The sequence below is a fragment of the Scyliorhinus canicula genome, chromosome 2 (assembly GCF_902713615.1).
Source record: "Scyliorhinus canicula chromosome 2, sScyCan1.1, whole genome shotgun sequence".
Taxonomy (NCBI): domain Eukaryota; kingdom Metazoa; phylum Chordata; class Chondrichthyes; order Carcharhiniformes; family Scyliorhinidae; genus Scyliorhinus; species Scyliorhinus canicula.
This window is the reverse complement of record NC_052147.1, coordinates 269,637,675-269,663,831: the sequence shown is the minus strand read 5'-3', so window position 1 is coordinate 269,663,831 and position 26,157 is coordinate 269,637,675.

The following is a 26,157-nucleotide window of genomic DNA, read 5'->3' as shown; positions in this document are numbered from 1 at the left end:
AATCTCAAAGGCCTGGCTGAAGTCATTACAGGAGGCAAGCCCTTTAATTACTTGATTGGAGGTTCCCGGCCTTTCTGGGTGTGGACCTTGTTACGTCATTGGCAGGGATTGGGGTGGGGGGAAAGAAAACTGAAAACGAGATTGCACTGGCGTGATTCCCGCTTTCTGGTGGATGCAAACTCCTGGCCACAATGTTACCTTGGCCTAGCTTTCATGGTTCAGTGCACAAGCTGGTAGTCTGCGACTGGGTGGGTACAGTAGCACAGTGGTTGGCACAGTTGCTTCACAGCTCCAGGGTCCCACGTTTGATTCCCGGCTTAAGCCACCCTCTGTGCGGAGTCTGCACGTTCTCCCCATGTCTGTGTGGGTTTCCTCCGGGTGCTCTGGTTTCCTCCCACTGTCCAATGAAGTGCAGGTTAGGTGGATTAGCAGAGCTAAATTGCCCTTAGTGTCTAAAAAGGTTAGTGGGGTTTCTGGGTTGCGGTGATTGGGTGGGTCTGAGATTGGGTGATCTTTTGATGGGCCAAATGGCCTCTTTCTGCACTGTAAATTCTATGAACTTGCTGGGGGAAAGGAATGGCTACAGAGGCACCACAATAATAATTTATTGTCACAAGTAGGCTTACATTAATACTGCAACAAAGTTACTGTGAAAATCCCCAAGTTGCCACACTCCAGCGCCTGTTCGGGTATAGAGGGAGAATTCAGAATGTCCAAATTACGTAACAAGTCTTTCGGGACTTGTGGGAGGAAACGAGAGTACCTGGAGGAAACCCACGCAGACACGAGGCGAACATGCAGACTCCACACAGACAGTGGCCCAAGGCGGGAATTGAACCTCGGACACTGGAGCTGTGAAGCAGCAGTGCTAACCACTGTGACAATGTGCCGCCCAAACCACACTCTCCAATGTGTCATCACTTTTGTGCGACCGAGATGCTTTATGACTTTTGTGCTAATAAAGCACCACATCAAATAACTCTCTTCCAAACCTCCCTTAATGGGAACTTTTAGTGTTACTCCCATGTGGAAAGATAGCATGAAAGCCCTCCCATTCACCATATAAATAAGTTGTTTCACGGAGAAAAATAACTACGCTTCATAGCAAAAGTATGGACAGTGGAGTAAATTTTTCAAATTGGCAGTACCCGTGTTTGAAGAATAGATTATGCTGAATCTTTGATGACTTTCTATCCTGTCCCATTTTGCCATGGAATTCGGGATAGCATCACAGCATCATAGAATTTACAGTGCAGAAGGAGGCCCATCGAGGCACCGGCTCTTGGAAAGAGCACCCCATCTCAGCCCACACCTCCACTGTATCCCCGTAACCCACTAACCCCAGCTAACCTCAGGGCAATTAAGCCGGGAATCAAACCTGGGACCCAGCAGCTGTGAAGCAACTGTGCTACTGTGCTGCCTAACTTGTTTTTGTGAGATGTTAGCTATATATTGGGTAGAAGTAGAAAATGGTATTGTCTAACACACAAGAATTTCAATGTACAATCAAGGATTCGACAATGCCAGTTTATGAATTATTGCACCTCTATTCAAAATACATTTAATCTATGTTGTGCATAAGCCTTCCGAAAACTCCTCAATCATTTACATCTGCCAGTATCACAGTATAGCGAATAGCAATCTAACTGCGCAGTGAGGAAGTATTTTATGAATGGCTTAATTGCCACCAACAGGCGAAAATAACACAACAGATGTCATATGTCTGAGTGCAGAAGCAATTAAGAACAGCACTCAGTGTGTCAAATCAGACAAAAAAAAAATGAATGATTTAACTAACGACTCTATCCTGCTCTGTGAAGTGCTGCAGTATGTTTCAAAGAGGAACACTCCCAGTTGGTTAACAACTTTGTGGTGATCCACTGAGTAATTGTGTGTGTGCTTGTATTAGGGGATGTACAGCAGTACCTGTACTACAGGTTCACCGGTAGCCCCTGCTGGCTAGCTCCGCCCACAAGGAGCCGTATAAATATGTATGAGCTCTCCTGAGCAGCCATTCTACTAGCTGCAGTCGGAGGATAAACATTTAACTGTAATAAAGCCTCTCTTGTACCCATTTGTGTCTTTAGTACAATTGATAGCGCATCAAACTTTATCAGCCAAACACTTCCGTTTTATTGGAGGGCAATGTAACTTGTACTTGAAGTATTTAAGGTTTTAAAGCAGAAGTTAAAATGATCTTTTTCACTTCCATACTGGATAGCTTCACAGAATATAGTTTTTAATAATTGTTTTTTTTGTCTATTGGCATATGGTTGACATGTGACTGAGTGTTGTCTTATTCATTTTTCACAGTTATAAATCAACAGCATTGACAGCTCCCAAAATAAATATTAATAAAACACTTGCTGGCACTTGGCTGGAGTTCAAAGTTAATAAAATCTCTTCATAGCTGAATGTTAATAATGGAAATGTAGCGACGTTGGGTGCACTGAAGGACAGGCATCTGTACCTGGCTTCTTTTAACTATTAGTATTTCATATTCTGTTTATATTGGAGAAGATGTTAAACCAAAGCCAAGTCTGGCCCTTCATGTGGATGTACGCAATCCCTAGCTATGAATTTGGGCATGTGGTTACGATTTGCCCTCATCCCCATTGAGTCCGGCAGCACGCAAACTTCGACTAGCCACCTCATTCAAATGATTCCTGGGTGGGTTCCGGCATTGATCCAAGCAGCTAGCTGGCACAACAGCAGCCTGTGCCTTCCAAAGGGAAGCTACACTGAAGGGTCAAACCAATTCTGCAATTGAAAGCCAGGGAAATGGAGCCCCGGGACTGGGAAAGGGCTCTGCAGTTGTGGTTCAGCACTTGAGGCCTCAGTTACAGGAATGGACAGGATGAGAGAGGCCCTGTTTCCAGAGGGGACCAGGAGTCCCTTCTCGGTCTGACCTCGGAATGTGGCCTGCGGTGAGGGGGTCGGTGGAGGAGGGTCAATGCTCGAAGGCTGATCCCGAGGACCTGGCAGCAATTTTGGAAGAGATGTACTGGCCTCATGTAGATGTTTATAAGAACATAGAACAAAGAAAAGTACAGCACAGGAACAGGCCCATCGGCCCTCCAAATCTGCACAGACCATGTTGCCCGTCTAAACTACAATCTTTTACACTTCCGGGGTCCGTATCCGTCTATTCCCATCCGATTCATGTATTTGTCAAGAGGCCCCTTAAATGTCACTATCGTCCCTGCTTCCACCACCTCCTCCGGCAGCGGGTTCCAGGCACCCACCACCATCTGTGTAAAAAACTTGCCTCGTACCTCTCCTCTAAACCTTGCCCTTCACACCTTAAATCTATGCCCCCTAGTAATTGACCCCTCTACACTGGGAAAAAGTCACTGACTATCCAACCTGTCTATACCCCTCATAATTTTGTAGACCTCTGTCAGGTCACGCCTCAACCTCCTTCGCGCCAGTGAGAACAAACCAAGTTTATTCAAACTCTCCTCAGATAATGCCCTCTATACCAGACAACATCCTGGTAAATCTCTTCTGCACCCTCTCTAAAGCCTCCACATCATTCTGGTAGTGTGGCGACCAGAATTGAACACTATACTCCAAGTGTGGCCTAACTAAGGTTCTATACAGCTGCAACATGAAAGCAAGCATGCCGTATGCCTTCTTGACTACCTTCTCCACCTGTAAGAAGTCTTACAACATCAGATTAAAGTCCAACAGGTTTGTTTCAAACACTAGCTTTCGGAGCACTGCTCCTTCCTCAGGTGAATAACCTGAGGAAGGAGCAGTGCTCCGAAAGCTAGTGTTTGAAACAAAACTGTTGGACTTTAACCTGGTGTTGTAAGACTTCTTACTGTGCTCACCCCAGTCCAACGCCCGCATCTCCACGTTCTCCACCTGTGTTGCCCCTTACAGTGACCTGTGGACCTGTAAACCGAGATCTCTCGGACTGTCTATACTCTTGAGGGTTCTACCATTCACTGTATATTCCCTACCTGGATTGGACCTTCCAAAATGCATTACCTCACATTTACCCGGATTGAACTCCATCTGCCATCTCTCCGCCCAAGTCTCCAAATGATCTAAATCCTGCTGTATCCTCTGACTGTCCTCATCGCTATCCGCAATTCCACCAACCTTTGTGTCGTCTGCAAACTTACTAATCAGACCAGTTACATTTTCCTCCAAATCATTTATATATACTATGAACAGCAAAGATCCCAGCATTGATCCCTGCAGAACACCACTAGTCACAGCCCTCCAATCAGAAAAGCACCCTTCCTTTGCTACTCCATGCCATCTATGACCTAGCCAGTTCTGTATCCAACTTGCCAGCTCACCTCTGATCCGGTGTGACTTCACCTTTTGTACCACTCTGCCATGAGGGACCTTGTCAAAGGCTTGGTCAAAGGCTTGTCAAAGGTTTTATGATCACTGAATGCATCAACACATGACATCTTCTACTCACCACACCACCAATCTCTCACTCTTCTCAGTGCACCCTGTCCTCATCACTCACTCAGCAGCTGAACAGAGCCAAACATTCAGGAACTCCAACTCTCCCTCACACAACGTCCCGTGACCCCAGTTCTTACACCCACTTCCCACTACTCCAAATGCCTCCGGCTTCAGGCAAACACAACAGAATGGACACTGGAAATTCTGCCCTCTCTCTTTAATGGTAGTGTGACAAGAAATAGAAAGGAACAGCAGAGAATTGGCAGGGGCCAGGTACTCCTTTGTCCAATGAAAGAAAAGCCCTTCACTCTGTATCATGGGGCCAGCTGCAACAAGAGTCGCAACATTTAGCGGCACGAAGATTATTTGTGACGATGGTCTTATGGTTTTTCTCAAGCATGTGATTGCAGTGCACTTACCTCACTTTGATGTGGTTGGTTTTTAGAAACATTGGGATTTCAGCACTTAGAGTCATTCATCCTTGAAGGTCCCTTTCACAGGGGTCACTGTGGGTGGGTCGGGGGGGTGTTTTGGTGGTCGTTAGAGGAGGCGTGGGCAGGCCGTGCTGGTAAAGACTACGCGATCCTCACCCATGCGATTCCCGTCTATGGGGGCCGGAGAATCACGGACGTCTGGTGCATCGGACACCGGGCCCACTAAATAGTTGCAAATGGGTCTTAATGATTCGTGAAGATCTCTTTGTATTTATTTACCTCCCCCACCAGCGTGGACATTGTTCATGTCACCAACAGGGGGTCAGAGCATCGCGTTCGGATCGACACCGATTCCGATTTACTCCCGTGTCCTGTTCTCCGTCCCATTAATAGATGCATTCCGGGCGTGCCGGCTCAGAGGATCCTGCCCTTTTAGAACAGGGAATAAGGACATGGCAGAGCAATTGAACAATTATTTTCTGTCTACCTTTACTGTCCACGTTTGAGCCCATGTAAGTGGTAATTATAAATGGCGATGCGGGCCCAAAATCCCGCGAGGGTTGGGAATCGAGATTCCCGCTGGCTACGGATTTTCCACACCAATGCCTGGGATGGGTCTTCTGGCACTCCCATTTTGAGTTTGCCCTTATGTTGGGGGGGTCACCCGATCCTTGTTGGGGGGAGCAATTCTTGCAGGGGAAGGTGATTGGCCCGATACTTGGGGGTGGGGGGGGGGGGTGGGGGGACTCACTGAAGCTTGAGGTGGGGGGGGGGGTACATTCTGATGTTTGTGCGGGGAGTGGATTCCTCGTTGGGGGGAACTTCTGTTTCTGTGGTGGTTGGGAGGCAGTCTATTTCAAATGCTGATCGAAGCGGCCGTTAAAGATGGAACACCGATCCCCGTGGCTCAATCAGGCTCTGTTCTGCCACAGTGATGCCGTAAACAAAGTCCCCAGATTTATTTTGCACAGCGTGCACTAAAATCTAGAGATACAACCCAGCTGGAAAGTGCACACTCGATTCCCCGCCTCAGCCAGCACTTTGTATACTGAGGGAAAATTCTGCCTTATTGACACACCAGAAATAAAGAGTAACCAAGGAGCTATTAAGGGTGAGGAACTTAAAGTAATTAACATCAGCAAAGTATAAGCATTGGGGAAACATAAGGCACTAGAATCTAACTTATCTCCAGAACCTGATTTCCTCCATCTAAGGCAACGGACATTGAGGGTGCGTTGGTTATAATTTTCTAAAATTTCCAGATTCTAGACTGGACCCAGCAGATTAGAAATTAGTGAAGGTAACACCACGGTTCAAGAAAGGAAGAAAAGTTAAATCAGGGAAATACGTTGTCAGTGAGCCTGACAACTGTCTTTGCAAAAATGCTGGAATCTAGTATCAAAGAAGCCCCAACAATACACTTTGTGAAACGTATTACGAGTATGATTAGTAATCATAGTATGATTAAAACAGCCTTAAATGGTTTTATGAAAAGTAAAATTTGTTTGATGAACTTATTAGACTTTTTTGAGAATTATCTGGTCGAGCAGATAACGGAGAACCAGTAGATGTAGTATACCTGGATTTCCAATAAGTGACTACACAAATGATTATTGGAATGATAAGAGCTCACTTAAATAGTTGCAAATGGGTCTTAATGATCCATTAAGACCTATTTGTATTTATTTACAGAGCTCCCCGTATTACAGGGTTCCCTGTGGGAGGTCCCTATTACATGGGTTCCTGAGGGAGGTCCCCATATCACAGGTGTCACTGTGGGGAGGTCGGGGGGGAGGGGGGGTCTGGTAGAGGAGGCGTGGGTAGGCAGTTGGGGATGATATATGAGCAAAGAGAGAGGATTGACTAATGGACAGGAAGTATAGAGTCGGGATAAGTGCAGCATTTTCTAGTTGACAGGCTGTCACTAGTGGAGTGCTGCAAGGAATTTGGGGCCTCAACTATTTACCACTTGCATCAATAATTTAGTCAAAGAGACAGGGAGTAACACATCTAGGTGAATGTAAGCTTTGAGGGGGGTGCAGAGACTGCAAAGAGATTTAAGCAGATTAAGTGAATGGGCAACAGGGTAGCAGAGGGAGTACAACGTGGGAATTTCAATTTCGTTTATACTTACATGGGATATGGATGTGATGGGCAAGAGCAGGTTTTGCTGCTCATGCCTGGTTGCCCTTGAGAGGTAGTGGTATTATCACTGGACTAATAATCTAGCGACCCAGATGGTGGAATTTGAATTTTTTTGAAGTCTGGAATTAAAAGTTTAATGATGACCATGGGTTGATTGTAGTTAAAACCCTTCTGGTTCACTAATGTCCTTTTTAGAAGGAAATCTGCCGTCTTTACTTGGTCTGGACTACATGTGACTCCAACCCACTGTAAATGTGGTTGATTCTGAGATGCCCTCTCGAATGACTGAGCAAGTCACTCAGATCAGGGGCAATTAGGGGTGGGCAGCAAATGCCCGCCTTGCCAGCGATGACCACATCCCATGGAAGAAATTTTTTAAAAGTTACGAGTCAACCACATGTAGGCTGCCAGATAAGGACAACAGACTTCCATCCTTAATGGACATTCGTGACCAAGATGGGTTTTTAAGACAATTGACAACAGTTTCATGGTCACCTTTAATGAGATTAGAATCATAGAATCTGTACAGTGCAGAAGGAGGCCATTCGGTCCATCATGTCTGCACCGGCCATTGGAAAGAGCACCCTACTTAAGCCCACTCGCCCACTTTATCCCCGAAACCGGAAGTCTGCAGAAGGATTTGAATAGTTTAAGTGAATGGGCTAGGGTCTGGCAGATGGAATACAATGTTTACAAATGTGAGGTTATCCATTTTGGTAAGAAAGACAGCAAAATGGATTATTATTATTATTATTTATAAATTTAGAGTACCCAATTCATTTTTTCCAATTAAGGGGCAATTTAGCGGGGCCAATCCACCTACCCTGTACATCTTTGGGTTGTGGGGGCGAAACCCACGCAAACACGGGGAAAATGTGCAAACCCCACACGGACTGTGACCCAGAGCCGGGATTGAACCTGGGACCTTGGCGCCGTGAGGCAACAGTGCTATGCACAGCACCACCATGCTAATCCCTAGTGACTATTGTTTAAATGATAAAATATTAAAACATGCTGCAATGCAGAGGGACCTGGGTTTCCTAGTGCATGAGTCGCAAAAAGTTGGTTTACAGGTGCAACAGGTGATTAAGAAGGCAAATGGAATTTTGTCCTTCATTGCTAGAGGAGTGTAGTTTAAGTCTAGAGAGGTATTGCTGCAATTGTATAAGGTGTTAGTGAGGCCACAGCTGGAGTATTGTGTTCAGTTTTGGTCCCCTTACCAGAGAAAGGACGTACTGGCGCTGGAGGGTGTGCAGAGGAGATTCACTGGGTTAATCCCAGAGTTGAGGGAGTTGGATTATGAGGAGAGGTTGAGTAGAGTGGGACTGTACTCGTTGGAATTTAAAAATTTGCGGGGGGATCTGATAGAAACATATAAAATTATGAAGGGAATAGATAGGATAGATGCGGGCAGGTTGTTTCCACAGGCGGGTGAAAGTAGAACTAGGGGACATAACCTCACAATAAGGGGAAGTAGATATAGGACTGAGTTTAGGAGGAACTTCTTCACCCAAAGGGTTGTGAATCTATGGAATTCCCTGCCCAGTGAAGCAGTTGAGGCTCCTTCATTAAATGTTTTCAAAATAAAGATAAAAAGTTTTATGAAGAATAAAAGAATAAAGTGTTCTGGTGTTCGGGCGGGAAAGTGGAGCTGAGTCCACAAAAGTTCAGCCACGATCTCATTGAATGGCGGAGCAGGCTCGAGTGCCAGATGGCCTACTCCTGCCCCTAGTTCTTATGTTCTTATGTAACCCTACCTGATGTTTTGGACACTAAGGGACAATTTAGCATCGCTAATCCACCTAACCTGCACATCTTTGGACTGTAGGAGGAAACCGGAGCATCCAGAGGAAACCCACGCAGACACAGGGAGAAAGTGCAGACTCCACATAGGCAGTCACCCAAGGCCAGAATTGAAGCCGGGTCCCTGGAGCTGTGAGGCAGCAGTGCTAACCTCTGTAACACCGTGCCACACATCTATGTATTTAAAAAAAACATTAAATAATTGAATTGAAATTCCCCCAGCTGCATTGGTCGGATTTGAACCCATGTCCCGAGAGCTTTAGCCTGTGCTTCTGGATCACAGATTCAAAGACTACAGTGTGCCACTGTCTTCCCCCAAAAGTGTAAGGTTACTTGATAGTAAAATGAGAAAAGCAGACTTTTTTTGGGATGTGTGAAATCTGTCGTCATTGATGGTCAGAGAGCACTTGGGTGTACAAACATTGGCGTATTTTAAAACTAATCAGTAAGCATAAACCTGGCATTCGATGTGGCTCAGTTAGTGGCGCTTCACTTGAGCCAGAAGGTGATGGAGTCAAGTCTCATTCTGGAGGCTCGAGTCTGTGGAGCTGGAATCGACTGTGCACTAGCCCAGTGTGTCGTAACAGAGGGAGATCTCATAGAAACTGATAAATGTCTGACAGGAAAACACAGGGTAGGTGAACAAGAATGTTCCCAATGGTGAGGGAGGCCTGAACCAGGGTCTAAGGATCTGGGGTAAACGTAATAAAACTGAGATGAGGAGAAGTTTCTGCACCCAGAGAGTGGTGAGCTGATGGAACACACACTAACAGTTAAGGCGAAAACATTGTGGGCGGGATTCCCCAATGGCTGACACCAAAATCGGGAATCGCGATTTGGCGGAGAATAGATTCTGACACCTAAATTGCAGCAGGCGCCGATTTGACGCCAAATTGCAATCACCTTGACAGCGGCTTCAATACGGTCCAGAATGCAGGTGATCAGCAGACCCGATCGGGTCTTCTCCGGGGCCTCCGCAATTCTCCAACCCCGACTTAAGCAAGGAGTCAGGAGGGCTAGAAGGGGTCACAAAAAGTCACATTGAGTTCCAAAAGACGAGGTGTTGGGTGTCTTGAAAAATATTACGGTAGATAAGTCCCCAGGGCCTGATGGGATCTCCCCCAGAATACTGAAGGAGGTTAGAGAGGAAATTGCTGAGGCCTTGACAAAAGTCTTTGGATCCTCACTGTCTTCAGATGATGCCCCGGACGACTGGAGAATAGCCAATGTTGTTCCTTTGTTTAAGAAGGGTAGCAAGGATAATCCAAGGAACTACAGACCGGTGAGTCTTATGCAATGGTAGGGAAATTACTGGAGAAAATTCTTCAAGACAGGATCTACTCCCATTTGGAAGCAAATGGACGTATTAGTGAGAGTCAGCATGGTTTTGTGAAGGGGAGGTCGTGTCTCACTAACTTGATAGAGTTTTTCAAAGAGGTCACAAAGATGATTGATGCAGGTAGGGCAGTGGATGTTGTCGATATCAACTTCAGTAAGGCCTTTGACAAGGTCCCTCATGGTAGACTGGTACAAAAGCTGAAGTCATGCGGGATCAGGGGTGAGCTGGCAAGGTGGATACAGAACTGGCTAGGTCATAGAAGGCAGAGAGTAGCAATGGAAGGGTGCTTTTCTAATTGGAGGGCTGTGACTAGTGGTGTTCCGCAGGGATCAGTGCTGGGATGTTTGCTGTTCGTAGTATATATAAATGATTTGGAGGAAAATGTAACTGGTCTGATTAGTAAGTTTTCAGACGACATAAAGGTTGGTGGAATTGCGGATAGTGATGAGGACTGTCAGATGATACAGTAGGATTTAGATCATTTGGAGACTTGAGCGGAGAGATGGCAGATGGGGTTTAATCTGGACAGGTAAGGTAATACATTTTGGAAGGTCTAATGAAGGTAGAGAATATACAATGAGTTGTAGAACTCTAAAGAGTATTAAAAGTCAGAGAGATCTAGGTGTACAGGTCCACAGGTTACTGAAAGGGGTAACACAGGTGGAGAAGGTAGTCAAGAAGGCATACTACATGCTTGCCTTCATGGCCGGGGCATTGAGTATAAGAATTGGCAAGTCATGCTGCAGCTGTATAGAACCTTAGTTCGGCCACACTTGGTGTATAGTGTTCAATTCTGGTCGCCACACTACCAGAAGGATGTGCAGGATTTAGTGAGGGCGCAGAAGAGATTTACCAGGATGTTGCCTGGTATGGAGGGCATTAGATCTGAGGAGTGGTTGAATAAATTCGGTTTGTTCTCACTGGAACAACGGAGGTTGGGGGCGGGGCGACCTGATAGAGGTCTGCAAAATTATGAGGGGCACAGACAGAGTGGATCATCAGAGGCTTTCTCCAAGTTAGAGGGGCCAATTACTAGGGGGCATAGGTTTAAGGTGCGAGGGGCAAGGTTTAAAGGAGATGTACGAGGCAAGTTTTTACACAGAGGGTGCCTGGAACGCACTGCCGGAGGAGGTGGTGGAAGCAGGGACGATAATGACGTTTAAGGGGCATCTTGATAAATACATGAATAGGATGGGAATAGAGGGATACGGACCCAGGAAGTGTAGAGGATTGTAGTTTAGTCGGTAGCATGGTCGGCACGTGCTTGGAGGGCCAAAGGGCCTGTTCCTGTGCTGTACTTTTCTTTGTCCGTTGCTTGTTGATAGGCCGTGTTCCCGAATTTCACTTCTACTTTCAGAAATTGTGAAACCGCTGCTGGCTGCTGAAGGGGAGCGAGGGGGTACGGAAAGTGTCCAACATGGCCATAGTTTGCTGACATTTGTGCCGCTAGCCGGTGGGGGGCTTCTGCCAGGGCCGGGGGAGTAGTGGGGGCTGGTCAGGAGGTAGGCTGTGGTTTGGGTGGACGGGCACGGAAAACCATTGCAGCAGCCGGTAAGGCAGCCATGCAGCTGCGCATGCCGCTCACAGCCCACTGTGAACTTAGGTCCATGGGTCTTATAGGTGTCCCCCCCCAGGCCTCTCCCCTCGGTGCCCTCAGGCCCCAGCCGACCCAGCAGCTGATTGGCTGAGGTGAGTGTGTGTGGTGATTGGAATGTGTATGTGCGACTGCACTTGTCAGCCTCCTGAGTGTCAATCACAGACCAGGTGAACACTGCACCATTTTTCATTGGAATCAATTGTGTTCCACAAGGCGCCGATTCTAGCCCCTCCACAGTTGCTGAATCAGTCCAGGTTCAGCGGCAGTTTTGCTGTCGTGAAAATCCACGAATTCTGCCCTGATGTCAACACTTTGGGCTGGGTTCACCGATTTTGGGACTAAGTGCCTACGCCGGTGTGGAAACTGCGGTGTTTCACGACAAAGAAAGCGGCGCAACAGCTGCACCGATTCAGCTACTTTAAATGGGCCAGCACCATCGTCACGTGGAACGCAATCAATTCCATGCAAAACGGTTCCCGCTTCACTGGCTCTGTGATTGGCGCACATGAGGCTCACACGCCGCGGCCGCACTTCAACGATCCTTCCCCCAGCACACACCGTCCCAGTCAACAAGATGGCTGGAAGGAGAGCAGCACCACGGTTCAGGGAAGCTGAGCTGGCTGGAGACTCTCCTGGACGTGGAGGAGAGAAGGATGACCCTGAACCCCGGCCCGGGAGGAAGGCTGGCAGGCGCCGCCGTTCACCGTGCCTGGGCGCAGGTGACAGAAGCGGTCAGCGCCGTGGGAAACGCAGTGCCAGAAGAAACTCCATGACCTCCATAGGGCAGCCAGGGTGAGTAGGCTGTGTTCGTGGCAATAACCCCCCCCCCCCCCTCACATACTCGGAACTCGGCCCCTCCTCCCTGGGGCACAGCCAAACCCCTACCCTGCCCCACATGCCAACCGCCATGGCCACTGAGGCCACTATCTATCCAACCCCTGGGCTGCATGCGTCAGAACGTCTCATGGTTTTGCTGTTTGCGTTCACCCCCCATCCCCCAGGAGAAGGCTGCGCACAACCGCCAGGAGCGGGAGAATACCAGAAGGGGCACCCAGAACTGCACCCCTTACTTGGACGTGGTTGGCGACTGGAGGAAAGGGAGGTCACCGAGGCGGGGTTTGGCGGCGGGAGAGGAAGTGAGACCCTGCTTAGTTGCGGATCCCCATGATACATTTGTGCACCCCTCCCCACACACACCCCACTCGCCTCTCACCCCCCCTTGCTCCCCTCAAACACACCCCCACTCAACCCCAGCCCCCTGTCGAATCATACATGTCGTCTTGTGGCTTATAGGGCCTGCCGGAGATGGGGCCGGTCTATCCAGAGTCTCCCACCCCCCAGCCAGTGCCAGATCCAGTGTTCCCAAGACAGCTGTGCATTAAAGGGGAGAGCAGCCCGAACAACAGCCCTCCGCCCGAGACCCAGGACACACCGGAGTTCGGGTCGGAGGATGACACAGATTTTCCGTCACGGCTATCTGCTACATCCTCCACCATCCCAGAGACCATCAACTCGGTTGGGCACATTAGTGAAGAGGTTCCTGGGACACTCACTGGTGCGCATCACACATCGCATCCATACAGCAGGTGGAGATAAGAGCAGCTGAGGGGCCGGACAGTCGGAGGGCAGGCCAGCCCCAGGAACCAGCTGCTGCACAGATGGGTTACTGGAACATCAGGTCCCAGCCACAGTGCAGGTGCAGTCAGAGACCCAGGGTCCACAAGAGGGAATGATGGCGGGCATAGGTGGAGGAGTCCATCGCGGGCAGGAGCAGGGGTTGATGCTGGTCATGCGTGCCACCCAGGCTGACACCGCACAGTTGGCATCCACGTTGGAGGCGTTGGGGCGACCGTTTAGGCTATGGGTCAGCGTGTCCAAGGCCTGTGGCATTCTGTGCAGGCGGTGGCCGAGACTCAGGACAGGGCTGCCCTCTCACAGGCAGCAATGTGCCAGAGCCACGTGGACATCGAAGCGACGCTCCTCAGCGTGGCCCAGACACAGGAAAATATGGCTGGGAATGTCGGCGGCATTGCCCAGGCCCTGGCCAGCGTGGCCACCAGTCCCAGAGGGAGGTGGCCCAGTCACTGGCTGATGTGGCACAGACCCACAGGTGGTGGCACAGTTGCAGACGGAGATGGTCCACTCCCTGCACTCCATGTGCGCGAGCATACAGACCCTGTTCGAGTACAGAGAGGGCCTCCAGGATTTCCAGCGCTGGTGGTGGAGGGGGGGGGTGAGGCTCAGGGAATGGCGGGGGGCCTCAGGAGATGGCTCCACTCACACCCCCATCCAATGGAGTAGCTCCCATCAGGCACCCCGAGGGAGGAGGAGGTGATGGGGCCCATGCTGGTGACTCCCGCAGGGGAGGTGCTGGAACACCACAGTCCCTCGGATTCCCCCCCCCCCCCCCCCCTCCTGTCCCTGGTGCATCTGGTGGGCAGTGGACAGAACAGGGCAGCTTCATGCCACCCAGGACACCAAGCAGCGGCCGGGCCTATCTATGCCGGTTCGCCCCAGGATACACGCGCCAAAGGGGACCCTTGTCGAAGGGCAGATATCACAGCAGTCCGCCTCCACTCCTGCTGTTCTATCTGGAAAACCAGCTAGGTATATTATTAGGACCCGTTAAGGCCAGACGGTTAGACACCAGTTAGGTTGGCACGGGTGCATAGCACAGTTCAGTCATAGGGGTTTGGGCACAGACTGTATATATTTCTTCACAATAAACAAGTGTTAAAACCATTGGAGTCCCTTTGGGAGGACCGTGCCTCTCTCCTCCCTGCACCCCACCTCCACCGTGCCCTGACCGTCCCCAACACCCCCAGCCCAGGGATTCGACAAATCGTGTGATGGACCAGCCAGCTGGCATGCAGGATCACCTACTGTGGGCATGAGTCAGATGTTGTCATACGATGTGAAGCACGAAGCTTATCGCAGAGTGGGTTGTCATCATCCTCCATCCAATGGACCAGACCCGCTGTCACTGCCATCCCATGGTTCCCCGCTCGTAGTGCCGCAGGTATGTCTAACGGAGGGGTGTGCAAGCACGCGGTTTGGCAAGTGAGGGGGTGTGGGTCTGGGATGTGGTGTCTGTGACCCTAGCCTGCCCCTCCACCCTCTCCCCCTGCCTCCCTCCTAGTCCGTGATTCTGGAGGCAATCAGAGCGTCCCGTGCTCGTTGGCCCTGGCGGTGACATCATGGCCCACATCCTGCTCATCATCCCCTTCCCCTGCATCCTCCTCATCGGAGGAGGCCTGTCCTTCCTCCTCATCCTCCTCCTCCAGCACATCGCACCTCTCTCTGCTGCGCGATGTTGTGGAGAAAGCAGCAGGCCACCACGATGCGGGTGACCCTCTCAGCTTCATACAGGAGGGGCCTTCCAGAGCGGTCCAGGCACTTGAACCGCATCTTCAGGAAGCCGAAGCACTCCTCGATCACACTCCTGGTCGCTGTATGGGCGTCATTGTAGCAGGTCTCCGCGTCGGATCGGTGTCATTAGCCACTGGAGCACCGGGTAACCCGTCACCCAGGAGTCAAACCCTCAGATATGGGGGGTGCCCATCGAACATGTCAGGAATTATCGAGTGTGCCAGGACGAATAAGTCGTGCACACTGCCCGGGTATCGGGCGCAGAGGTGCATGATGCTCAGCTGGTGGTCACAGACTAGCTGGATGATCACTGAGTGGTACTCCCTTTGGTTAGAATAGAACTAACCGGCCTGTTACCACCAGTGCCCGAAGAGCGACATACATCCCATTTATCGTCCCCTCGACCAGGGTCATCCCGGACATGGTAGTGAACCCCACTGCCCGTGCATCCTGGTGTGTTTGGTCCACATGGAACTGGATGTATTGAGGCGCCTACGCATATTGGACTTCCGTGATGGCGTGGATGCACCTATGCACCGAGGTCTGTGAGATCCCGGACAGGTCCCCACTCGGCGACTGGAAGGACTCCGTTGCATAAATGTTGAAGTCGACCGTCACCTTGAAAGTCACTGGGAGCGGGTGTCCACAATCATACCCCCGCAGTGCAAGGTGTGCCATCATCTGGCAGATGTGACTCACAGTCCCTCTGCTCATCCGCAGTCTCCGATGGCATGCCCGGTCCGGCAGGTCCTCGAATGACATGCGGTTCCGATATATTCGGAGCCTCATGCGGCGCCTGCTTGGCACTTTCTCCTCCTCCTTGGCCTGTTGGGCGGCTGGCCCTCCAGCCTGTGTGGCCGCCACCAGCCCCTCTACAGCCCGCTCCTCTGCTGCAGCTTCCCTCTCCTTTCTGAGCGGCCCCCACTCGCGCGGCAACAGGACATCTCCCAGGTCTGCGGCCATCACAACAGTGGTCAGCATCGTGGGTTGGTGTCCGAATGTCATTGTCTGAAGGGGATGAAAGGCCAAAATGTTAGCATGGCACATACTTTTGTGCCCATCCAGGTACCATGGGCTACACGGTGGCTCCGGTTGGCATTGCGAGCCCTGCCCACACATGTTCCCAGCCCCCTCCACCCCAGTATTGGAAGTTACTCTCCACCCGATCGTGTTTCGCGATTTCGGCAAATGGAGAATCGCGCCCTGTGTGTCTCCAGTAATGTCAAATGCCACTGAATTGGCTGAACAAGCAAGCCATTTGCATTAGGGGAAACCTGAGATGGGCAATAAAGGCTGACTTCGCCATAGGCAGCCATATCTCAAGAATGAAGCGTTAAAAATAAATAACAGATTAAAATGAAAATGTAATGAAATGAAAATCGCTTATTGGCACAAGGAGGCTTCAAATGAAGTTACTGTGGAAAGCCCCTAGTCGCCACATTTCGCCGCCTGTTTGGGGATCGTGTCTGTCGGTATTAAATAACGGGGAATGTTCATTTCACTACAATCAGAATGGGTTAATTAATTTGATGATTGTCTTTTTACAACACTGGCTTACTGACGAGGTAAGAGATTAGAATGTTTCACAGAATGGGACCAGATTCCGTACACAAGTGTCCTCTTCATTGATTGATGGCCCGTTTCGTTCCCAGGGCAGAGGAGAGGAGGAATCACATCTGTCAACTTTCAGCCCATTCGCACTCAGATGCAACTTTTGGATTTCACTTTTGGTTTTACTTCCTCGCTCTCTCTGTGTAGCAAGTCGGAAGGTTCAGAATGCCAGTATTTAATCTTTACAGAAAGGAAGCAACAAGCTTTTAGTTTGAAACATAGCAATCCTGACTTGTTAAACGATCATGCAAAAATTATTAAACGAAACACAAAATTCAATCCTAGTGGAAAGGAAACATAAAGAGCAATAGATACCGTTAGAAAAGCGTTAGAAGAGTGGTATTGTTTGTGCTCTCAGTCCTTTTTTGGAGTTAATTGAGGGATGAAGAGTGGTCTCGACACCAGTTGGAATTCCTCTGCTCTTCCGAAAATCGTATTGTGCGATATGATCGACCAGCGATCCGAAAACAAATGAGCTGGTCGGTGTCACGTTGCTGTTTGTGGGACATTGCAGTTCGTTACTCACAGTTAACTACCACTTGGCAAGCCTATGTTGGCCACAGTTAGCTCCAGTGTCCCCAGGTTTCCTGCAGTCCCAGCAGTTGGGCACTGACCCCATTGGAGCTGCTGGGGCTGAAGATCTGCTGGAGCCCTGAGTCCTTGGAGGACTAATCCTCAGCCTTAAAGCCAGACCTGGCTCTTCATTAATTTCAGCCCTATTCGATTCTGCTTGACCTCTCCAAAAAGGGGCTTTATCTTGTGTATTGATTTCAAAAATGTGGGCAATTGTCCCAATTAAAGCAAATTGTGCTCTCAGACATTTTCCGTTATGCTACAGGAAGCAGAACAAAATTCTGACAAGGCCTTTATTTTGAAATGACTGAATCAGGTTTGGCATTGTTTACTCATCCTTACTTTCAGTGGGTGTAAGCTGTTCTGTCATGGAGACAAATGCAATGCAAAGGATCAATACCTCAGCGAACTGGAAAAAAAAGAACAACAGATTGCCATAAACAGTACATTTGTGTGAGCATTGGATCTTTTTTTCAATTTGTTCTTGGGACGTGGGCATCACAGGCTGTGCTGGCATTGGATTGGGTTGAATTGGATTTGTTTATTGTCACGTGTACCGAGGTACAGTGAAAAGTATTTTTCTGCAAGCAGCTCAACAGATCATTAAGTACATGGAAAGAAAAGGAAATAAAATAAAATGCATAATAGGGCAACACAAGGTATACAATGTAACTACATAAGCACCGGCATTGGTTGAAGCATACAGGGGTGTAGTGTTAATGAGGTCAGTTCATAAGAGGGTCGTTTAGGAGTCTGGTAACAGCGGGGAAGAAGCTGTTTTTGAGTCTGTTTGTGTGTGTTTTCAGACTTCTGTATCTCCTGCCTAATGGAAGAAGTTGGAAGAGTGAGTAAGGTAGGTGAGAGGGATCCTTGATTATGCTGCCCGCTTTCCCCAGGCTGCGGGAGGGGTACATGGAGTCAATGGATGGGAGGCAGGTTCATGTGATGGACTGGGCTGTGTTCACAACTCTGAAGTTTCTTGCGGTCCTGGGCCGAGCAATTGCCATACCAGGCTGTGATGCAGCCAGATGGGATACCTTCTATGGTGCATCTGTAAAAGGTGGTAAGAGTTAATGTGGACATGCTGAATTACCTTAGTTTCATGAGGAAGTATAGGCGCTGTTGTGCTTTCTTGGTGGTAGCGTCGACGTGGGTGGACCAGGACAGATTTTTGGAAATGTGCACCCCTAGGAATTTGAAACTGCTAACCATTTCCACCTCGGCCCCGTTGATGCTGACAGGGGTGTGTACAGTACTTTGCTTCCTGACGTCAATGACTAGCTCTTTTGTTTTGTTGGCATTGAGGTAGAGATTGTTGGCGCTGCACCACTTCACTGGGCTCTCTATTCCCCTCCTGTATTCTGACTCGTCATTATTCGAGATCCGGCCTACCATGGTTTTATCGTCAGCAAACTTATAGATGGAGTTGGAACCAAATTTTGCCACGCAGTCGTGTGTGTACAGGGAGTAGAGTAGGGGGCTAAGTACGCAGGCTTACAGGGCCCAGGCATTGAGGACTATTGTGGAGGAGGTGTTGTTGTTTATTCTTACTGATTGTGGTCTGTGGGTCAGAAAGTCGAGGATCCATTTGCAGAGTGGGGAGCCAAGACCTAGGTTTTGGAGCTTTGATATGAGCTTGGCTGGGATTATGGCGTTGAAGGCGGAGCTGTAGTCAATAAATAGGAGTCTGATGTAGGAGTCAGTGTTGTCGAGATGCTTTAGGGCCAGATAAATGGCATCTGCTGTGGGCCGGTTACAGCGGTATGCAAATTTCAGTGGATCAAGGCGTTCTGGGAGTATGGAGGTGACCAACCTCTCAAAGCACTTCATTACGACTGAAATAAGCATTTATTGCCTATCCCTAATTGCCCCTGAGGGGGCAGTTGAAAGGCAACCACTTTGCTGTGGAGCTGGAGTCACATGTAGGCCAGGCCAGGTAAGGACTCAGATTTCCTTCCCTAAAGGACATTAATGAACCAGATGGGTTTTTCCAGCAATTGACCAATCGACAATGGTTTCATGGTCATCATTCGAATTGTAATTCCAGATTGCTATTAAATTCTAATTTCACCATCTGCAGTGCCGGGATTTGAACCTGGGACCCCACAGCATTACTCTGGGTCTCTGGTTCACTAGTCCAGTGACAATACCACTAGGCTACTGCCTCCCTATGTTTATATGTTCTGGGCTAAGCATCGTCACAAAAATTGAATGCATGGTTGGAAAGGTTTGAAGCATTGTCGGTTACTGGGCAGAATAATTTGTCTTCTTTTATACAGACTAATTATCTATTAGGAATGTAAGCTATCATCCTGATCAGATTTGCAGTGTATTTAGCAAATTGCATGTGTAATTCAACATTACCAATCAGCTCCACCTCACTTGTGCCAAGGAAGTCACAAGCTCTGTTTATATTCGCATTCAGTGAAGATCTGGGGCGGGATTCTCCAACCCCCCCACCCCGGCCGGGTCAGAGAATCATCGGGGGGTGGGGGGTGAAATCGCCCCACCACACCGACGCCAGCTGCCGAATGCTCCGGCTCCGGGATTTTCGCGGGGGTGGGAATCGCGCCGCGCCGGTCGGCAACCGTTGGCAGTGCCCCCCCCCCCAGCGATTCTCTGCCCGGATGGGCCGAGCGGCCGCCAGTTTTCAGCCGGTCCCACCGGCATAAATCAAACCAGGTCTGTACCGGTGGGATCTGGCTCTACGGGCGGCTGCAGAGTCCTCGGGGGGGGGGGGGCACGGGGGGGATCTGGTCCGTGGACAGGCCTGTGCCGTGGGGGCACTCTTTCTCTCCACGCCGTCTGCTGTCAACCTCCGCCATGGCCGGCGCGGAGAAGAACCCCGCTGCGCATGTGCTGGTATGACGCCAGCATATGCTGCTCTCCCGCGCATGCGCCAACTCGTGCCGTCCGGCAGAGCCCCTTCGGTGCCGGTTGGTGCGACGCCAAGCCCTTCCGTGCTGGCTGACATGGCGCCAACCCCTCCACACCTTCCGGGCGGTCCGACCCCAGAATGGTTCACGCCACCCCTCGGTGCCGGTACGGCCCACCCTGCCGGGTCGAGGAGAATCCCACCCCTGACCTGAATCGTGTTACCATGTTTTGAGATGAGTCCAGAATTTAATATTCTCCCACTTCACGTGACAAAAACTGCTATTTACCTTTCACAAAATATAAGAGTGGGATTTTCCAGCACTTTCCACCACTGGGGTCTTCCAGTCCTGCCGATGGCAACTTCACATCAAAAAGGAGGTGCTATGATTAACCAAGAGGATGGCAACCCTTCTCATCGATGGGAGTGACGAATATCTGGTACAAATTCACTGCAACCTGTAGTCAACCTTGGTTCACCAAGTGGTGTTTAATTCTGATTAACAAACATCAATGTCATCATGTTTAGGAATGGTATATATGTTTGTTTTAACTGCCTGAGGATGTAGTCAAGAAATTGTACAGCAGCAGACTTTCAGGGGTTACTTTAAAAAAAGGTGATAGTTTATTTTTAAAAACACTAATGCCGACGGTTTACCAGCCGTGTCCCGCTGGAAGCAGGAAGGGAGGTGGGCAGTAGATTCCTGAAGATCGTAACGCCTCGCGCAAATGTCGCAATCTGAATCCCACCCACAATGGGCAGGACCCAGACTGGATAAAATAACTTAAAAGCTCAATCAGCTATACTGCCATCGGATATAACCGGCACCCGGCATCCATCGACCTCGTCGAGGAGACCCCAGTCGGACTCAGCTTAGCACTGGTCTACAAAAATGGGGGGTCTCCCAGGTGATCGGAGTCCCCAGGGTGTTCATCCTCTGGCCAGGCTGGCACCCTGACATTGCTGGTGCCACTCGTGCGCCTTGGCACTGCTGGCTTGGCACCTCAGCAGTGTCACCTGGGCAACCTGGCAGTGCCACCTGAGTGCCATCCTGGCATGGCCAGGGTACCCAGGTGGCATGGCCAGACAGGAAAGGGAATTTCCATGGTACCAGGCTGGCAGTGGCAAGGTGCCAAGCTGGCACGATTCCCGTGCCGGGAATTCGGCTTGGGGGTGCCCTCCTGGTATGTGGTGGGGTGCGGAGCTGCTCGAGGACATTCCAGCTGGGACATTGGGGATTCCAGGGGTCCGCTCGCCAGAGCTCCTCAGTGCAGGAAGTGATTATGCTGAAGTGCAGACTTGGCGGGTGGGTGGAGTGGTTGGGGGGCGGGGGGCGGGGGGCATTCCTGCAGGCATTCCCTGCATGCCTGGAAACAAAACAGAGTGTCGTTCGATAGCGGGGTCGAACCCAGTGCTGCTAATCTCATCCAGAATGGACTGTGTTTCTGTTTAATTAAATCGCATCCCAAATAATTATCTTCAATTCACTCATAGAACATAGAACATAGAACAGTACAGCACAGAACTTGTGCATTCGCTCACAGGAACACGCTCAAGAAATGTTATCCTGCCCAGCCCTGATAACCTATCATAGAACATAGAACATAGAGAAATACAGCACAGAACAGGCCCTTCGGCCCACGATGTTGTGCCGAACTTTTGTCCTAGTTTAATCAGAGTGTCCAAAATTCTATGATAATCTAAGGGCAATTTATCATGGCCAATCCACCCAACTTGCACATCTTTGGACTGTGGGAGGATACCAGAGCACCCTGAGGTAACCCACGCACACACGGGGAGGATGTGCAGACTCCACACAGACAGTGACCCAAGCCGGAATCGAACCTGGGACCCTGGAGCTGTGAAGTAATTAGAACATAGAACATAGAACGATACAGCGCAGTACAGGCCCTTCGGCCCTCAATGTTGCACCGACATGGAAAAAAAACTAAAGGCCATCTAACCTACACTATGCCCTTATCATCCATATGCTTATCCAATAAACTTTTAAATGCCCTCAATGTTGGCGAGTTCACTACTGTTGCAGGTAGGGCATTCCACGGCCTCACCACTCTTTGCGTAAAAATCCCATCTCTGACCTCTGTCCTATATCTATTACCCCTCAATTTAAGGCTATGTCCCCTCGTGCTAGCCACCTCCATCCGCGGGAGAAGGCTCTCGCTGTCCACCCTATCTAACCCTCTGATCATTTTGTATGCCTCTATTAGGTCACCTCTTAACCTTCTTCTCTCTAACGAAAACAACCTCAAGTCCATCAGCCTTTCCTCATAAGATTTCCCCTCCATACCAGGCAACATCCTGGTAAATCTCCTCTGCACCCGTTCCAAAGCTTCCACGTCCTTCCTATAATGAGGCGACCAGAACTGTACGCAATACTCCAAATGCGGCCGTACTAGCGTTTTGTACAACTGCAACATGACCTCATGGCTCCGGAATTCAATCCCTCTACCAATAAAGGCCATCACACCATAGGCCTTCTTCACAACCCTATCAACCTAGGTGGCAACTTTCAGGGATCTATGTACATGGACACCGAGATCCCTCTGCTCATCCACACTACCAAGAATTTTACCATTAGCCAAATATTCCTTATTCCTGTTATTCTTTCCAAAGTGAACCACCTCACACTTCTCCACATTAAACTCCATTTTCCACCTCTCAGCCCAGCACTGCAGCTTATCTATGTCCCTCTGTAACCTGCAACATCCTTCCGCACTGTCTACAACTCCACCGACTTTAGTGTCGTCTGCAAATTTACTTACCCATCCTTCTGCGCCCTCCTCTAGGTCATTTATAAAAATGACAAACAGCAACAGCCCCAGAACAGATCCTTGTGGTACGCCACTCGTAACTGAACTCCATTCTGAACATTTCCCATCAACCACCACTCTCTGTCATCTTTCAACTAGCCAATTTCTGATCCACATCTCTAAATCACCCTCAATCCCCAGCCTCCGTATTTTCTGCAATAGCCGACCGTGGGGAACCTTATCAAACGCTTTACTGAAATCCATATACACCACATCAACTGCTTTACCCTCCTCCACCTGTTCAGTCACCTTCTCAAAGAACTCGATAAGGGTTGTGAGGCATGACCTACCCTTCACAAAACCATGCTGACTATCCCTAATCATATTATTCCTATCTAGATGATTATAAATCGTATCTTTTATAATCCTCTCCAAGACTTTACCCACCACAGATGTTAGGCTCACCGGCCTATAGTTACCGGGGTTATCTCTACTCCCCTTCTTGAACAAAGGGACCACATTTGCTATCCTCCAGTCCTCTGGCACTATTCCTGTAGCTAATGATGACCTAAAAATCAAAGCCAAAGGCTCAGCAATCTCTTCCCTGGCTTCCCAGAGAATCCTAGGATAAATCCCATCAGGCCCCGGGGACTTATCTATTTTCACCTTGTCCAGAATTGCCAACACTTCTTCCCTACGCACCTCAATGCCATCTATTCTAATAGCCTGGGTCTCAGCATTCTCCTCCACAATATTATCTTTTTCCTGAGTGAATACTGACGAAAAGTAGTCATTTAGTAACTCGCTTATCTCCTCAGCCTCCACATACAACTTCCCACCACTGTCCTTGACTGGCCCTACTCTTACCCTAGTCATTCTTTTATTCCTGACATACCTATAGAAAGCTTTTGGGTTTTCCTTGATCCTACCTGCCAAAGACTTCTCATGTCCCCTCCTTGCTCGTCTTAGCTCTCTCTTTAGATCCTTCCTCGCTTCCCTGTAACTATCAAGCGCCCCAACTGAGACTTCACGCCTCATCTTCACATAGGCCTCCTTTTTCCTCTTCACAAGAGATTCCACTTCTTTGGTAAACCACGGTTCCCTCGCTCTACCCTTTCCTCCCTGTCTGACTGGTACGTACTGATCAAGAACACGCAATAGCTGTTCCTTGAACAAGCTCCACATATCCAGTGTGCCCAACCCTTGCAGCCTACTTCTCCAACCTACACATCCTAAGTCATGTCTAATGGCATCATAATTGCCCTTCCCCCAGCTATAACTCTTGCCCTGCGGGGTATTCTTATCCCTTTCCATCACTAATGTAAAGGTCACCGAATTGTGGTCACTGTCTCCAAAGTGTTCACCTACCTCCAGATCTAACACCTGGCCTGGTTCATTACCCAAAACCAAATCCAAAGTGGCCTCACCTCTTGTTGGCCTGTCAACATATTGTGTCAGAAAACCCTCCTGCACACATTGTACAAAGAACGACCCATCCAATGTACTCGAACTATATCTTTTCCAGTCAATATTAGGAAAGTTAAAGTCTCCCATAACAACTACCCTGTTACTTTCGCTCTTTTCCAGAATCATCTTCGCCATCCTTTCCTCTACATCTCTAGAACTATCCACAATGCTAGCGTGCTGCCCTTAAGAACTATCACCCCCTTTCTTCCCAATAATCTATCCACCTCTGTCTTAAAAATATACCAAGACTCTGTTTCCACCACCGCCTTTTCAGGAAGAGAGTTCCAAACACTCACAACCCTTTGAGAAAACAATTTGCCTCATTACCGTTTTAAATGGCCGTTTTAAACAGTGTCCCTCGTTCTAGAATATCCCTCAAAAGGAAACATCCTCTTCATATCCATACTGTCAAGTGCACTCGGGATCTTATATGTTTCAATCATGCTTCCTCTACTTGTCTAAACTCAAGCAGATACAAGCCTAGCCTGTCCAACAGCCAGCTGGCAGTTCCACCTGGCACCCTGGCAGTGCGAGGCTGGCCCTGCCAGGATATCCAGGTGGCACCAGCATCACTCGGGCACCACTCTGCCCAAAGGGCATGCAGCTGTGGGGCCCTGATTCCTTTGTAGACCCGCGCAAGTGCCGTTCCGTCTGGTCCCCGTTTGTAGGAACCAGTGCCGAACATCGCCCATCCGAGGACTCTGCGGCGAAGCGGTTGAATCCCAAAGCCTCAGGAATCTGAACATTAGAGTGAGGCTCACTGTGTCGCTCTAATATGCAGATTTGCTAAAACGTGATCCCGGCCATTGTGGGTGGGATTTGCATCGCAACATCTCATGAAATTGCGTTGAATCTCGCGAGGCGTTGTGAATTGGATAGATCCCGGGAATGGGTCTCTCGGCTTTCAATGGGCATGCTGCCCGGCGGCGAGCTTGCTTTCTAGTGCAGCATGGCCATTGAATGGTGCTCATGGTAACCAATACAGTTCTCCAAATGTGGTCTCACTAGTGCCCTGCACAACTGAAGCATGTCCTCCCTACTTTAGTGTTCAAGTGGCATTGGACAGTGCAATGTTTCTCAGTGCTGCAGCCGGCAAGAGGCACGCCGCTAAATGCTCCTGGTCCTGTGACTTGTGCCCAACATGATTGTTCCACCATGTGAATTCTGATGACTGTGGTTGATTTGCAAAACACAGCAGTGTCCCCACATTGATGGGCCACATCTTGCGTTATTGTTTCTGAATTGTCGTCTCATTAATTAACACGTCCACCTTGATGGGTTGAAACAATTTATTTTTCCAAAGACCCATTCAATCTGGGCATGACTTCTGATGGTGTTTCAGGGTGTGAGTAATTAACACCATTAAAGCTGGAATTCACCTTTTGTCCTGGGAGGCGTCATGGGAGGAGTCATGGAATCCACACAAGTGTCACCTGGGGCGGGATTCTGTGATCCTGAGGCTAAGTGTTGCTGCCGTCGGAAACACCGTAGCGTTTCTCGATGGTGTCAACACGGCCTCAGGATCATCAATTCTGACCCTTACAGGGGGCCAACATGGCACTAGAGCGATCCACGCCGCTCCAGCTGCTGATCCCGGTGTGAAATGGGCGCCGCGGGATCCGCGCATGCGCAGTGGCACTGGTGCCAACGCACACATGCGCAGTGGCTTCCTTCAATGCACTGACCCCGACACAACATGGTGCAGGACTAAAGGGGCCGGCGCGGAAGAAAGGAGGCCGCCA